Source organism: Odocoileus virginianus, chromosome 15 (assembly GCF_023699985.2).
Source record: "Odocoileus virginianus isolate 20LAN1187 ecotype Illinois chromosome 15, Ovbor_1.2, whole genome shotgun sequence".
NCBI classification, from domain to species: Eukaryota; Metazoa; Chordata; class Mammalia; order Artiodactyla; family Cervidae; genus Odocoileus; species Odocoileus virginianus.
Window position 1 is genome coordinate 48,105,795 of NC_069688.1, and position 15,923 is coordinate 48,121,717.

A 15,923-nucleotide genomic window follows, 5' to 3' on the forward strand; every position below is an offset into this window, starting at 1 on the left:
TACAGAGAGAGAGAGAAAGAGCCATGAGCTTCATGCTGGTGACAGTGGGACCAGTGGGACTTGAGAGGGGCATGCCTTTTCCTGCCACTAACTGCACGGAGCAGACCTCCACAGCCCTGAAGAGGAAAGTTGTTGGCAGTTTGCAGTCATCACTTCAAGGGCTGAGGTTGTCAGGGAGCTGTCCGTGATGGGTGGTGGGGTGTGCACACAAACACACACACGCACTCACACACACATACACACCACAGTGACAGATGACCTATTGAAATAATTTCAGAGCTGTTCTGTGGTTGCTACGACAACCAATGCTCTCTTGGCTTTCATCTGGCCATGTGACAGGGACTTTGACGTCAGCTAGAGGCAGAGCCTGTGGCTGAGTCCACACAGTCAAAGGCCTGCGAGAGGCTGGGTGGGTGCTGGCTGCCGCCGCTGCTCTCCACACTGCTGCTTCTGCGTCCCAGGGGCTGCGGAGCATGGACTGTTAAATCTTGCACTTCTGCTGTGTGAGGTAATCAGTTTGCTTTATATACAATAGTAAGACGTGTTTATAAATCACAGTGGCTTTCCCCTCTCTCTCACCTCTTACAAGTTTGTCTTCATGAGCAATTATTGTTGTACCCAGAGGCAAAAATGTGAAGCAGCTTCGAGTTGTTCATTTGGGGTGGAATCTCTGGCATTTGGTTAAATTTGGATTCATGTTCTGGGAAGTAGGTTAAAATATAATCGCCTCCCTTGTTCGGCACTTGCTAACGTGACATAGTTTAGAGATACAGACTTTGCAGCTTGAGCCAGATATTCCCCGTTGAATTCCAGGAATCTCCTCTTCAGTATTGTTTCGGGTTTAAAGACGCCAGCACAGCTTGGCAATATGTGGCTAAGTTTGCTTTTATATATACATATATGTATGTATTTGCTACCATATTCTGAATCAGCCTAAAATAGTTCAGAATTTGGTCTCTGTCTTGTTTGTAGCATTAATAAGGAGCAACAATAGGCACAGTGGTAAAAAATGTTATAGTTTGAAACAAAAGTTGGGGGTTTTCTAGTAAATCAAGTATTCTGAAAATACCAGTGAAGACTGTCAACAGCTTCCTGTTTAGAGAAAAATAATCTGGACTATGCCAAGGAAGTTGGGGTGGAACCCCTGACATGTGCGCATGTAGTTGCTGTTTGGTTGTTTGAGCAAATGTGCACATTTGCAGTATCTTCCTCTGAAAATTCAGCTGTGAAAAGGAAAGCGTTGGATGGTCTTCACTAAGGCATCATGTAAGCTATTTTTGTGTTTCAAAATTGAAATAATTACCTAGAGAAGAAAGCAATAGCCCTAAAATTAAATTATCACAGGTAGATCTACTTTAATTCAAACACAGATAAAAATAGTCACTAAAAATTGTTCTAATTCTTGAATGAGTAATTTGATAACTGTGATTAATAAGGCTTTTTATCTCTATTCCTATAACAATATGTACTGCAAATTGGAGGAGGGGGGAATTTGCATTGCTGTAGTTCATTTCTTTCCCAGGTTGAGTAATTTTGAATTTTCTGTCATTGCATACAAGTTGGATGATGTTTGTGGCTTGTAATTCAAAGAAAACCTCTGGTATTGAAGTTAACTGAAGCCTAGATTTATAACCAAACTAGCTAAATCTTACCAATGTAACTGGAAAAAAAGAAAATTTTAGAGCAGCACATATAATATACCTACTGATGAATAGAAAATAATGATTTGACTATTTAAATGAAGAATACATATTTTATAGTATGTAAGCTATATATAAATTTAATGCAAGAATAATACTGTTCTTTTCTGTATTCTTTATTAGTTTCTGAATTCTGATCACCTTTATTTTACTCTTGGAGATGAACACTTTGAACAGTAGCTTCAAAAATATGTTGTGAATGCACAAATAATTTCTCAATACCTTTCAATGAATGAATAGTCATTTGACTTGCTGGCATTTGATATGTCTATTTTTGGCCAGAGTCTCCATGGAGGATTTTCCAAAAAATCTAATGTGCTTACACTCCAGGCACAACTACTGAGGCATTACCTCATTGTTTAATTTCTCTCATAATAACTCAGAGGTCATATTCTTAACACTTCTAGAAATATGTTCATTGATTTGCAATACTTCCAGTAAGTATGAATAGGACCAATAGCCAGTAGCACTGTCATTTAAAAACAGTATCTTTGATGGGGGTATTTTGATGTTTGCTTCTTTTACTCAAAATTAGGAATTATCATTATAGTTTTTCCAGGTAGCAATGATTTTCTTGATGCTCTCTATATGCTTTAGAGTTATAAAATAATTGTATTCAATGCCCTAATAAAACAGGCTGGATTTTAGCAACACAAAATAAGTAAACAATTCAATGTTGATTGGCAAAATGTCAATGACAAAGTTTATCATTAGAAGAAAGCAGCCTAAGCTATAATAGCAGAGCTACTTCAGAATCTACAGGTCTTTCCTTATGGCAAAATAAGGGGGAAAAAGGACTCTCATCAGAATCATCTATTTACAGCATTGAGACTGTGTTGATTTCAAGGTTAAGTTTGCTTCAACTTCAAAAAATACTAACAAGGAATGATTTACTCTAGAAACATGGATGTTGCATATCAAATGCTTTCAGTTTCAGGGACTGTAACCTTTTGGATGTCATAGACCTTTTGTCAGGCTGATGAAGCCTATAGGTTCTTTTTAGAGTGATGTTTTTAAATGCATAATAAGGTATGCAGGATTACAAAGGAAACTACTTTTATTGAAATACATTTGTCAGATATTTTAAAATTGTGAAATGTGTGTTGTTAATAATTCATTATTAAATAAACCAAATTGGCAGCAGTTATAATAACTACCATAATTGTGAAGTAGTAATGAGTGTAAAAGGTATTTTGAGATGGCTACAGTGACTGTAATAGGATGTGAGAATATCTGTGACTTCTCTTGGCAACAAAATCACAGGAAAGGTGGTAGGTGGTTTGTGGCCTACATTTTAATTGAAAGATACTAAATTTCAGTTTGAGGTTAGTGAAACTAAAGATATAGTATTTTTCCCATCCAAGTTCCTGGATCCTGCAAAGTCTGTCCACCTCTGAATTAAATGATATGTAAGCTGGTGATGCTGAAAGGCCTTGGAACCCCACTGGACAAAACCCACACCACTGTTTCCATATCAGTTCCACCACATCTGATTTTGAGTGTGTGAATTTCACAGTATTCTCTAATTTCCCTATGAAAGGGATGGTATCCACAGAGTTACCAAACTGTAAATTTCTTTTGTTTTTCTCCTTAATCCTTAAGTAGTCTTCTATACTTGGACTGACCTCCTGCCTGGTTAAATAGGGGTTAAGAGGAAAAACTTACAGTATTAATACAATTTATATAAGTTAAAGCCGTGGACCAAAGAAGTAAGACTATAACTGTTTACAAAGGGACTTTTATCCAGTCAAAGAAACAAGCAATAGTACTCAGATGAAGAATGCAGGATGTTATATAAAGTCGTTCGTAACTGCAAGAATATTCTAGAAGATAGTTTGTGTGCTCATGACAATTGAAATTAGCATTAGAGAACTTATGTCACTTTTCAGTGTGATGTAAAGCACACAAATGTGTAAATTGATCAATTGTAATATAGATCTCAGTTACTCTGGATAGAGCCTACAGGTTCACCTATCAGAGGTTCTTAGAACAGGACACATTGAAAATTAAATGGGGAATGCTGACACTTCCCAAGTAATCTGAATGCAAAATCTTATTTGATTTATTGGATATTCAAGAACAATATAGGAGATGTTAATATTATTGTTTAGAGTGACTTATGTAAGAATTGCCTCATTTCCCATGTCACTCTTAATTTGCAGAAGATACTGCCTAATTTTCCTCCCCAACTAACTAGGTGCCTTTGCAGTTAGCTGGCTGATGTCATCTATTATTGCGTTTCCAACCCTGTGTTTAGTCCCAGCCATCCTTTCTGTTACATCAGCACCGTCACCCTAGCCTAAGAAAATTGGAGCTATGACATTATGCACAAGCTGGTGTTTAAACTCAGTCCAAATCCCTAACATTTGAAATGGATGCTTAGCAATGTTTCTTCATGTATTCTCAGGGGAATTACAAAAGAGGATTTTCTCAAGCATTCCTTATTCTTTGGACTAGGAAAGAACACCTGCTTTGGGGGCTTTGAGTCTCTGTGGCAATTTGATAAAGAAACTTGGAAAAAAGTTGAAAATCTGACTCCAAGCTGTATTGTTTGCTTCTTTCATGGCTGGTGTTTGAAATTTCAAGTTTAGAAGGAATGTGCCATTATTTTTCATGAAATCAACCATTATTTTAACGGTGCCCTGTGATGGAAATCCAACCAGAAATAGCATTCCAAAATATAGTATTTTTTATTGTTTCCAGAAGTGATGCCATGAAAGTTAATGCTCATTAACACATTGATATAAAAATTATATGATAAATATTTAAATTCACTGGAGCCACATACTCTAAACCAAAAGCAGTCTGTGCTTATTATTTCTATGGTGAGCTTTAGGGATTTGGGGGACATATTTTTATAAATGCCTTTAATTAGAGACATAGTATCCCTTTAAAATTCAGTTGGCCCTAATGGAAAACATAGTATACTTACATTAAAGTTCAATATTTGATTTTCAAGAAAAGAAACCTGTAGTCTGCAAGATATCCCAGCTGCTGCCTGTCCTAATGGGAGAATTGTCCATATTTTCTGAATTCTGTCCCAATGAGTGTGTGCTTAGTCACTCAGTCCTGTCGAATTCCTTGTGACCCCATAGATTGAGGGCTGCCAGGCTCCTCTGTCCATGAGATTTCCCAAGCAAGAATACTGCAGTGGGTTGTCATTTCCTTCTCCAGAACCCAATGAGCGCAGGAAAACCAGACTGCATATTGCTTTTACTCAAAGATGAATTCTTTGAAGGTATGTCCTAGAATTTTTTTACTTTGATGAATTTAAACCCCATCCATTAAGAGGTAAATGCTGAGAAGAGTGTTGTATTCTTTGGCTCACTGCTCTGCTGACTCCCACGGACTTTCATCTGATTCATACAACTAAAACCACGACGAATTTTGTGACGGCCATATTTACGACATCCTTGGAGATAAATTAAAAAATAGCATCCCACAGTGGTTATCTGATCCTATGCCTTCCCACATTTTACCATGCATCAGGTTCAGCCTGAGGCAGCATCACTCAATCAGCAAGCATTTTAGTAAGTGGCTACTGAACCCATAGTTCATAGCAGGCATTTTGGGCTTCTCCCTCAATGGTCCTTGAGTAATAGCTGCCACTGGCATGAAGAGCCCAAGTTACTTTATGGACTTCTGACTATTGTTTCTTGAGCTTTTTATTCAAGCCTGTAGTCTTTCATGCATTCAATAAGTTTTGAGCACCTGCTGTGTGCCAGGCATTAGACTAGACACTATGAATACTGTGGTGAACAAAACAGACAAGGTCTCCACCATCATGGAACTTACAGTCTAATTATATAGGGGACCTGCCCAGAGACCTAAGTTTGACAGCAACCAAGGTTTCTCCTTCATGGCCATGCTGGCCAGTGTAGTCAAAAAGAGAATCTTCTCTGTATGGTTAAAAAAAAAAAAAAATCAAAACAAAAGAGACAAGTAAACAACCTAGGAACCACTGGATTTTACACCAGAGTCAAAGCTTAGAAGAAGCATTCCTCAGTTGGTGATCACCCAGCCTAATTTGTGGGCACTTGTTCATATCAGTGTCAATGATTCCACATCAGTATGCCCAGCCCTATTCCCAAAGGCTACTTGTCCTCCTAGTTGAGAAGATATATGAGACTGGTAGGGACTGACCTCGAGAATAATTTTCCTTTATGCACATACCCTGCCTTATGCAAATAGCAAGAGCCATTTCATCTTCTGAAAGGAAATTCTTAAGTTAGTTGTGCTCAAGTATATCAATCCTGTCTTCCCTGTACTAACCCAGTCAAGATAGGTTCACTGCTCCAATAAATAGCCCCAAATCCCAATGGCATAATGCAGGATTGTTCCTTTTTAAGTCGCTGATGAATTAGATTTGGGAGAAGGGCTCCACTCCACACAGTTATCCAGGGATTCAGGCTCCTTCCATCCCGTTAAACTGATCTAGAGGTAAATCCTGTCTCTACCACTTGCAGCTGTCACTTTAGGCAAATTACCAAAGTCACAGTTTCTCACCTGGATAATATAATAGTAATTAGTACCTACTTTATGTGGCTTCCCTGGTGGCTCACTAAAGAATCTGCCTGTGATGCAGGAGACCCAGGTTTGATCCCTGGGTTAGGAAGATCCCCTGGAGAAGAAAATGGCAACCCACTCCAGTATTCTTGCCTGGAAAATCCCATGGACAGAGGAGCCTGGCGGGATACAGCCAATGGGGACGCAAGAGTCAGACATGACCTAGCGACCAAACTACCACTTACCTTACAGATTCTGAAGTCAACTTCTTTGGCATGGTAACTGACAAGTATTAGGTAACAACAACGTGAACTGTTATGATTCATTTTCTATCCCTGCCACCACCAGTGTCCCCCCAGGACCCAGGAAGTACCGGTACCAAATCTGGAGAAGGTGTATCCTGATGTCATGGTGACAGCTGACACTTAGAAAGGCAGACACTTCTAAGCTCCAGCACCTGAAAAAAATGCACAACATTAGAGTTCTGAGCTGTTTTATTTGGGACAAAATGAAGACTGCAGCCCAGGAAACAGCACCTCAGATAGCTCTCAAGAGGTTGGGGTGTGGGTGGGTAGGTCAATATATGTGATTTTGGTGAAGGGAGAGTACATGCAGTGAAGTCCATATTTTTCCAGATTTCTGTTAGTCTCATGATGCTTTTTTCTAGTCATAAGAACAGTTGTCACCAAGAAGGATTTTAGTGCTTTGCTAGATATGAGGAGATACAACAATTGGGCTCATAAAATCAGCTCCTGAAAATATCTAACTATCTAAAGACCTGTTCTGCCAAATTTCCCCCAAAAGAAAAGAGTGCTTCATCTCTGAAGCACCACCCTGAACTCCTTTCAGGGATGTTGAAGGTCAGCAACTAGGGCAGCATGTGATTTAAACCTTGTAGAGGTAGACGGAAAGTGCCAATTTGTAGTTGACAGCTCTTTTCAAAATAGCTATTTTTTCCCATCACAACATCCTGGTTTTATAAATGAGGAAAACTGAGGAAAGGAGAGCTTGAGCCGGTTGCCCAACGTAACACACGGTATATAACAGAGCTTGAGGTATTTGGCTCTAGAGTCACTACGCTATATTACCTCTTAAGCTGAAATATATTGTATTTTGGACTTCCCTGGCGGCTCAGATAGTAAAGAATCTGTCTGCAATGCGGGAGACCCATGTTCAATCCCTGGGTTGGGAAGGTCCCCTGGAGGAGGTCATGGAAACACACTCCAGTATTCTTGCCTGGAGAATCCCCAAGGACAGAGGAGCCCCAACGGGCTACTGTCCCTAGGGTTGCAAAGAGTCAAACAAGACTGAAGCTACTGAGCATGCACGCAAGCATCTTGTATTTTTTCCTAGAAGTAATGTTACATGTTGTGACACATTGTACTCTCTAAAAATGGCCCTGTAATTATATCTACCCCGTCCCCCAAGCTTTTCTGGAGTATTGCTACTCTTCCTCAAGAGGTAGAGTCTATTGCCTTCCTCTTGAACCCACACAGGCTTTGTGATTGGTCCAACCGATACAGCACAGTGGAAACAATGCCAGATGACCTCCAAGGCTGGATTATGAAAAGAATTCAACTTACTTTTTCTCTCAGCTATTCTTTGTTTCTCTTACTCATGGCATTTGCCCTTGGAAACAAACCACCATATTGTGAGGAAGCCCAGACCAATTAGAAGGGCCACGTGTAGGTTTCAGCTAACACCTCCAGCTAAGATTTCAACCAGAGAAGGAGCGTCAGCAACCAGCTGTGTGAGTGAGCAGGCCTTCTAAGGATTCCAGGCCCCAGCCCCAGGTCCCCCTTACCCTTGCTGATGCCAACTGAACCAGAGACAAACTGTCCCTGCTGAGTTGTGTTGCATGTTCAGTCTCTCAGTTATATCTGACTCTTTTGAGACCCCATGGACTGTAGACCACCAGCCTCTTATGTCCATGTAATTTTTCAGGCAAGAATAATGGAGTGAGTTGCCATTTCCTACTCCAGGAGATCTTCCCGATTCAGGGATTGAACCTGTGTCTCCTGTGTCTTCTGCATTGGTAGACAGATTCTTTACCACTGTGATCCCTGCGGAATCCTGCCCTAAATGACAAATTCATGTGCAAAATAAAAATTGTTCTTGCTTTAAGTCCATACATTTTAGAATTATTTCTTAGGCAACCAGAGTAACTGGAATGTATGGGGTAATTGGAAATTACTGAAATATCTGTACCTATGTGGACTTTGGGTACATATAGATTAAATAGGTTTGGGGGATTTGGCATAAGTGTCTAACCTATTTAAAATAATTTCTGGAGAAAAATATATTTCAGTTCAGTTCAGTTCAGTCACTCAGTCGTGTTCAACTCATTGTGACCCCATGGACTGCAGCACGCAAGGCTTCTCTGTCCCTCACCAACTCCCAGGGCTTACTCAAACTCATGTCAGTGATGCCATCCAACCATCTCATCCTCTGTTGTCCCCTTCTCCTCCCACCTTCAATCTTTCCCAACATCAGGTCTTTTCAGATGAGTCAGTTCTTCGCATCAAGTGGCCAAAATATTGGAGTTTCATGTTCAGCAACAGTCCTTCCAATGAATATTCAGGACTGATTTCCTTTAAGATGGACTGGTTGGACCTCCTTGCAGTCCAAGGGACTCTCGAGAGTCTCCTCCAACACCACAGTTCACAAGCATCAATTCTTTGGCCCTCAGCTTTCTTTATAGTCCAACTCTCACATCCATAGATGACTACTGGAAAAACCATAGCTTTGACTAGATGGACCTCTGTTGGCCAGTTAAATTGTAAATGGGCTTTAGGAACATATCCTGTTCACAAATTTGGAAGAGCAACCCTGCATAGTAATGCTACTGCTGGTTCTAGGAGATCTGGGCTCCACTGAGATGGTCTGTATGCATTAGTGGAATCTCCCTTGTTGCCTCCTGCTGGCTGGGCCCATCTCTACAGGAGAGTCTCATGCGGACAGCAGTACTTGAGCCATTTTCCCTTGGTCACTGCCTAGTCTATCTGCTTTTGTCTTTTTCTCACGCCTACTCTGTTTAATGCACTGCCTACTTTTCTATTGTTAGATCCTGCTGTCTCCTTTTTGGCCTGTTTTCAATGCTTCTAAACCTAGTTTTTCTGCTCTAATGGTTTATAGTAAAGCTAGGGAATTTCTCTTGGCCAGGTAAGATTTAGCTCATTTAGCCGTCTTTTTTTCTCTTGACAAAGCTGCCAAAATGGCAGCCTTCCCACTGGCTTGCAGCTCCATGTGTTCGTCAAACTCAGTACTTGAAATCATCAGAAATGTCGTCCTTAGGTCCTGACTCAAAGAAGCAATCTCTGTCTCTTCTACCGCAGAGAAATCATTACCTCTGACTTTCTTCCTGCTTACTTAAACATCACTCATCCTGAGGGTCTTCCCTCTAGAAGGCTAATCGATATGTTCACCTTGATGTATTCATTCAATTCAATATATATTCACTCCATATAGTGGCCCCTATTGTTGAGCACCTAAGTATAAAGATTTCTTTTGTGTTCAAGGTCTTGGTAAGGTTCCTCCAGTTGTCTCTCATTTGCTCACCACTATCACCAGGCAGATGTGCCCCAGTCACCTAGACCTTTCAATGACCAGCACACGTCCCAGCTCATCTAGGATGTCCCAGCTCTGTAGGATCCTACAAGGGTAACACAGGAGCAGCTAGTCTTTGAAGGGGTTACAGTCCAGCTGGGGAGGCTGGACAGTATAGGCAGCTGAGATCTAGAACTATATCTTCCATGTTGGGTACTAATTCTCATAGTGCCTAGTGTAGTGCTGCACACATAATAACCACTCATTAAATCTCTGGTAGGTGATTAATGAATAAATTAGCTATAGGTATGTAACATTGAGATGACTTTGGAGGGGAAGTGAACTTTGAGTTGGGCTTCAAAGGATATATAATATTTAGCATGACCCAGGAGTGAAAGGATAGCTTGTGAATAAAAAACATCATAGATACATTCCTAGTAACTGAAATAGACACTCACTTATCTGAGATCAAGAAAATAGCTGGGAAAAGGAAAAATGTACAACCACAAGGTAGGTTTGTAGAAGACCTAGACTTTATCAAGTTAAAACAAACTGGATTTGATCTGACAAGAAGCTAGTGAAATTTTGGGAGCAGGTAAGTGATACATGTGTCAAGTGATATTATAATAATTTAATAACCCTGTTTTCCCTTTGCTTTAGACAACTTATTATGATTATGAATATATGTTAAGTGTTTCCTTTTCCTCCATTTTTCTCATAGAAAAGTTCTAACTTTTTAAATGAAAAAAAAAAAATGTGAGGGATTTCGTTGGTGGTCCAGTGGCTAAGACTCTTGCTCCTAATGCAGGGGGCCAGGGTTCAGTCCCTAGTGAAGGAACTAGATGCCACATGCCACAACTAAAACCTAACTCTAACCCAATGCAGTCAAATAAATTAAATGTTTTTTTAAAATTTGAATTCTCTTTTGTCCTCAATACTATGTAAATGGCTCTTTTAACTTTAGTAGGGTGATATCTGTCAGGGGGGGCTTTGTTAACTTCATATTTAAAAAATATATATAATCTACTATTTACCAAAGTCACATCTGCATAAAACTCAAACCAAGCGAAAATTCAAACCTTCATAACATTTTTTATAGAAGAAGAGATCTCATTGAAGTCATGTTGAACCATATCTAGATTTAAGAAACAGGGACTTTTTATTGTGATAAAATATACACAATGTAAAATTAGTCATGTTAACCATATTAAGTGTATGATTCAGTGGCATTAAGTACATTCTCGCAACCATTACTAGCATATGTCTCCAGAACTCTTTCCATCTTCCCAAACTGAAACTCTGTGTCCATGAAACAGTAACTCTCCATTCCTACCCACCACTCCCGCCCCCACCTTAGTCCCTGGCAGCCATCACTGTACTTTCTCTTAACAGGTACCTTTCAAGGACGTTTAAAACAAACCTACAATTCCTCTTTCTCTTACATGAAGCCTTCACTTAATAAAGCCCTTGTTCAAAGTCCCCAAATAGGTGCTTTCTTGGTAGCTCGGTGGCAAAGAATTCACCTGCCAGTGCAGGAGACACGGGTTCGATCCCTGATCCAGGAAGATCCCACGTGCTGCAGACCTGAGCCCGTCCGGCACAACTGCTGAGCCTGCGCTCTGGTCCTGCAGCTGCGCCTACGAAGCCCTCTGCGCTGGAGCCCGTGCTCCTCAACACGAGGGCCCGCCGCAGTGAGACGCCCGAGCACTGCAGCTAGAGAGTGGCCTTGATCTCCACAACTAGAGAAGCGCCCCTGCAGCAGCAGAGACCCAGCACAGCCAAAAATAGAGAGAGAAAAGTATATTTTACAACGTCCCCAAATAACGAAATTTCTTAGGTTTATACCAGTGGGCAAAGTTTACGCAGAGTTCCATGACGTAGAGATTTCAGACATAAAACAGTTTTGAGACGATGAGTTGAAACGTGCTCAACTCACCTACTTAAACCAGAGTCAATACAATTTTTGTATTATCACTCAGCTTTGCCATCTCCCTTGTCAAAAAGAAAGCCATGGAACCTGAGGTTTTTCTGGTCCCAGGAGAATCCTGTGGATAGGGGAGCCTGGTGGGCTGCTGTCCACGGGGTCGCACAGAGTCGGACACGACTGAAGCAATTTAGCATGCATGCATGCATTGGAGAAGGAGACGGCAACCCACTCCAGTGTTCTTGCCTGGAGAACCCCAGGGACGGAAGAGCCTGGTGGGCTGCCGTCTATGGGGTCGCTCAGAGTTGGACACGACTGAAGCAATTTAGCATGCATGCATGCATTGGAGAAGGAAACGGCAACCCACTCCAGTGTTCTTGCCTGGAGAACCCCAGGGACGGAAGAGCCTGGTGGGCTGCCGTCTATGGGGTCGCTCAGAGTTGGACACGACTGAAGTGACTTAGCAGCAGTGGCAACGGCAGCAATATACTCAAATAGTCCTATATTAGTGTTCTGTTCTAAGAAATGTAAGTATAGAATCAGTACATGTTTGTGAGAGAACATTTAGAAAAATAAAGAATATAAAGAAAATAGAACTAATTTTTAATATTCTACTGCCTAAATAATCACTATTAATATTTTAAAGTTAAAAAGCAGTATATCTCATTTTACTTTACATTTCATCTTACTTTACTTCAATAGAAGAAAAAAAAAACCTCTGAAATGAACTCAAGCATGTGAACTTCAGTTAACTGTTTCTTTAAAACAGGAATTAATGATTTTTAACTAAATTGAATTGCCAATTAAAAATTGAAATTCAATCAAGCAATAAGAGATTGAGGAATCAATGTTTGTTAAAACTAATTATTTCTTAATGCGTATGGATTTGGGCTTCCCTGGTGGCTCAGTTGGTCAATAATCCACCTGCAATGCATGAGACCGGGGTTCAATCCCTGGGTTGGGAAGATCCCCTGGAGGAGGGCGTGGCAACCCATTCCAGTATTTTTGCCTGGAGAATCCTCAGAACAGAAGAGCCTGGCGGACTGCAGTCCATGGGGTCACAAACAGAGAAGACCGAGAGACTAAGTATAGCACAGCAGCTTAGGTTTGTATTTTCAGTTAGTAAAGCTTAGTTACTTATAAAGATCAGAAAAGATCAGGAATAATCAAGCAAAAATGCCTTTGGGGAAAATTAAAGGTTTTTAACCAGAAGTCATCTTCTGGGGGGTTGGGGAAACAATGGAGATTAAAGGGATAATATGTAAGGAAAACAGTCCATAAAGTCAAAACCACTTTCAAAAAGAAAAATAGGGTCATACAATAGAGAAGCAGGTATTTTACCCAGTGGCCTGGAACTCACAGAGAATTCAGAGGAATTCACTTATTTATTGACTCTGTCCCTTGACCATAAAAGTTTGACTTTATTTGCTTCATACATCAATGGTTTTATATTCCATTAATTGTTTAAATGCAAACTATAGTTTGGTTCATATTTAGACCATAATTGTCTTTTATGTATATTTATCTTTCTAGAGTTTCTAACTATCTTTTTCTCCTCTGGAGAAACTTAAATCTTCAGTACTTACGTGGCATGTCATGGTTTACTTCTTGATTCTTAAGCATCCAGTTTGGTCATGATAATCTTTGGCTCTGTTGAAGATGTTCTTCACCAGGCACTCTATTCTATTATTCCAGTTTGGATTAAATATAGGCTGTCCCACTAGGGTTTCTTTTCATCTGAACTGGATTATTTCCATTGTTTCAAGGTTTCCCTATTTCTTGGATTCATTTTCAACTTTGCTGGAGTATATCTTTTAATTATTTTTTTCAAAATGGCAGAAGAAGAGCTAAATCCTTGTAGCTCTTCATTTTGCCTTCATAATTGAAAAATAGAGATAGGATAGGTAAACTTCCAAGGTTAGTCTGCTATTTTTTTTTCCATTTATTTTTATTAGTTGGAGGCTAATTACTTTACAATATTGTAGTGGTTTTTGCCATACATTGACATGAATCAGCCATGGATTTACATGTGTTCCCCATCCCGATCCCCCCTCCCACCTGCCTCTCCACCCGACCCCTCTGGGTCTTCCCAGTGCACCAGGCCCTAGCACTTGTCTCATGCATCCAACCTGGGCTGGTGATCTGTTTCACCCTTAATAATATACATGTTTCAATGTTGTTCTTTCGAAACATCCCACCCTCGCCTTCTCCCACAGAGTCCAAAAGTCTGTTCTGTACATCTGTGTCTCTTTTCTGTTCTGCATATAGGGTCATCGTTACCATCTTTCTAAATTCCATATATATGCATTAGTATACTATTGGTCTTTATCTTTCTGGCTTACTTCACTTTGTGTAATGGGCTCCAGTTTCATCCATCTCATTAAAGTGAGACTGTATTCCCATTCCGAGTGGTCGTCCCAGTGTGTTAGTCCATGATCAGCATGAGGCTGTGGCGCACATCTTACTCAGCACAAAGCCATTTCTTTTTCTTTTATGGCCCTGGACAGCACTCCCAACACTGGTTGACCATATGATCAACATGGATCATTTTTAAAAGAAGTGAGTAGGGTCACAAGAGTCCCACACGGCTGAACGACTAAACCACCACCAAAGAGTAAAAGGATGGATTACATGAGCCAATTCCATCACCAGACCCATATCTGCCTCCAACACGTACTGCCTCATCCTTCAGGACACCACTCAGGCCCCGCCCCCTTCTCTAAGAAGCCTTCTTAAGTTCCCCAGTACTCCTGCATCATACAAACCCCAATTGTACCACTAACCACATATGTGCATGCTAAGTCACTTCAGTTGTGTCCAACTCTTTATGACCCCATGGACTATAGCCCTCCAGGCTCCTCTGTCCACGGAATTCTCCAGGCAAGATTACAGGAGTGGGTAGCTATTCCTTTCTCCAAGAGGATCTTCCCAACCCAGGGATCAAACCTGAGACTCCTGCATTGCAGGAGGATTTTTTACTGTCTAAGCCACCAGGAAGTCTAAAAGAGTTGGGCATGTGTGCTAAATCACTTCAGCAGTGTCAGACTCTTTATGATCTTATGGACTGTAGCCCGCAAGGCTCTTCTGTCCACAAGCTTCTCCAGGCAAGAATACTGGAGTGGGTTGCCATGCTCTCCTCCAGGGGGTCTTCCCGACCCGGGAATCGAACATGCATCTCTTATGTCTCCTGCATTGGCAGGCATGTTCTTTACCACTAGTGCCACCCGAGAAGTCCAACACTAACCACACCTCTCTACAATTTCCTATTTGTCTCTTCTGCTAAACTCTAAGCTCCCTGAGGGTAACCGAGGTGACATTTCAGGTCTGCATCCTCACTGTACTCCATAGGGGCTGGCATGCATTAAGTATCCAATACAGGTCGCATAACCAAGTAACTGAGTGCATAAACAAGGGAATGAGCAAGCTTGATGTTGACCTTGAAAACAGGTGTGTCATCTTCCCTTGCTGAAAATGAGGCCACTGACCTGCTCATTCGGCAGGAGAAGCTCTGGAAGGTTGTTTCAGACAGACAGAGCAGTATGGAGGAAAGGCTTGAAGGCAAGCTGGGACATGGCTTTTGGGGGGAATGATGGAGGCTGTTCCCAGAGGGCTATAGATGTTAGGTTCATCCACATTCAATCTCTTACCTCTCCCGTGTCCTTTTGTTCTATTACAGTCTGATTCCAGGGTTCTTCAACTTTTGCCAGTTCTGTGAGTACAGGTCTCATGAAAACTGTTGTGTTTTAGCAGAAATACTGGTGCTTCAGTTCCTTAGGTGTCAATAAAGGCTCCTTCCTGGTGCTTCACAATCATGACTTAGAAACTGCACCAATGGGGTCTTCCCTCATTTACACTAAAGGATCTGCTTACATTTGTGTTAAGTATCATGAATTGTATGGAGCCTTCACTTCACCGGAACAAAATGAAACCCCAAGTGGCTTATAATGAAGCTTTCCCATCTTCCTCAGACTCTTGAAGTCTGCTGGAAACTGGTGCGGCACAGAACTGAAGTTACAGATCTCTGCTGCTTCCGTGATTTCCTGGCAGAACTTCCTTGCTCTAATGCCTCTGACTCCAGTCGCCACCTGAAAGTCCTCCCCAGAGGTCTGAGGGCCTCACCTTCTACATCTGGTACTTAATTAAAAACTACTAGTTGTCAGAAGCAACTAGGCTCTCAATTCCTGCTTAGTTAACGTGAGCCTTTCAGTTTTGAGATGTATTATTCTACCCACATAGCAGGTGCTCCT

At 41.0% G+C, this 15,923-nt stretch overlaps 1 protein-coding gene across 2 annotated transcripts in view; it reads left to right on the forward strand.

Annotated features, from left to right (window-relative positions):
• Window positions 1-363: 363 nt before the first annotated feature.
• Window positions 364-15,923, forward strand: part of NCALD (neurocalcin delta) — an 88,618-nt gene continuing 73,058 nt past the window's right edge. Inside the window, exon 1 of one of the 2 annotated variants that reach the window (XM_020874434.2) lies at window positions 364-508. The gene's annotated coding sequence lies outside the window, so the exon portion shown is untranslated. Of the gene's footprint in view, window positions 509-1,169; window positions 1,267-15,923 lie in introns of those variants that run through there. The other variant, XM_020874438.2, reaches the window with a different exon arrangement.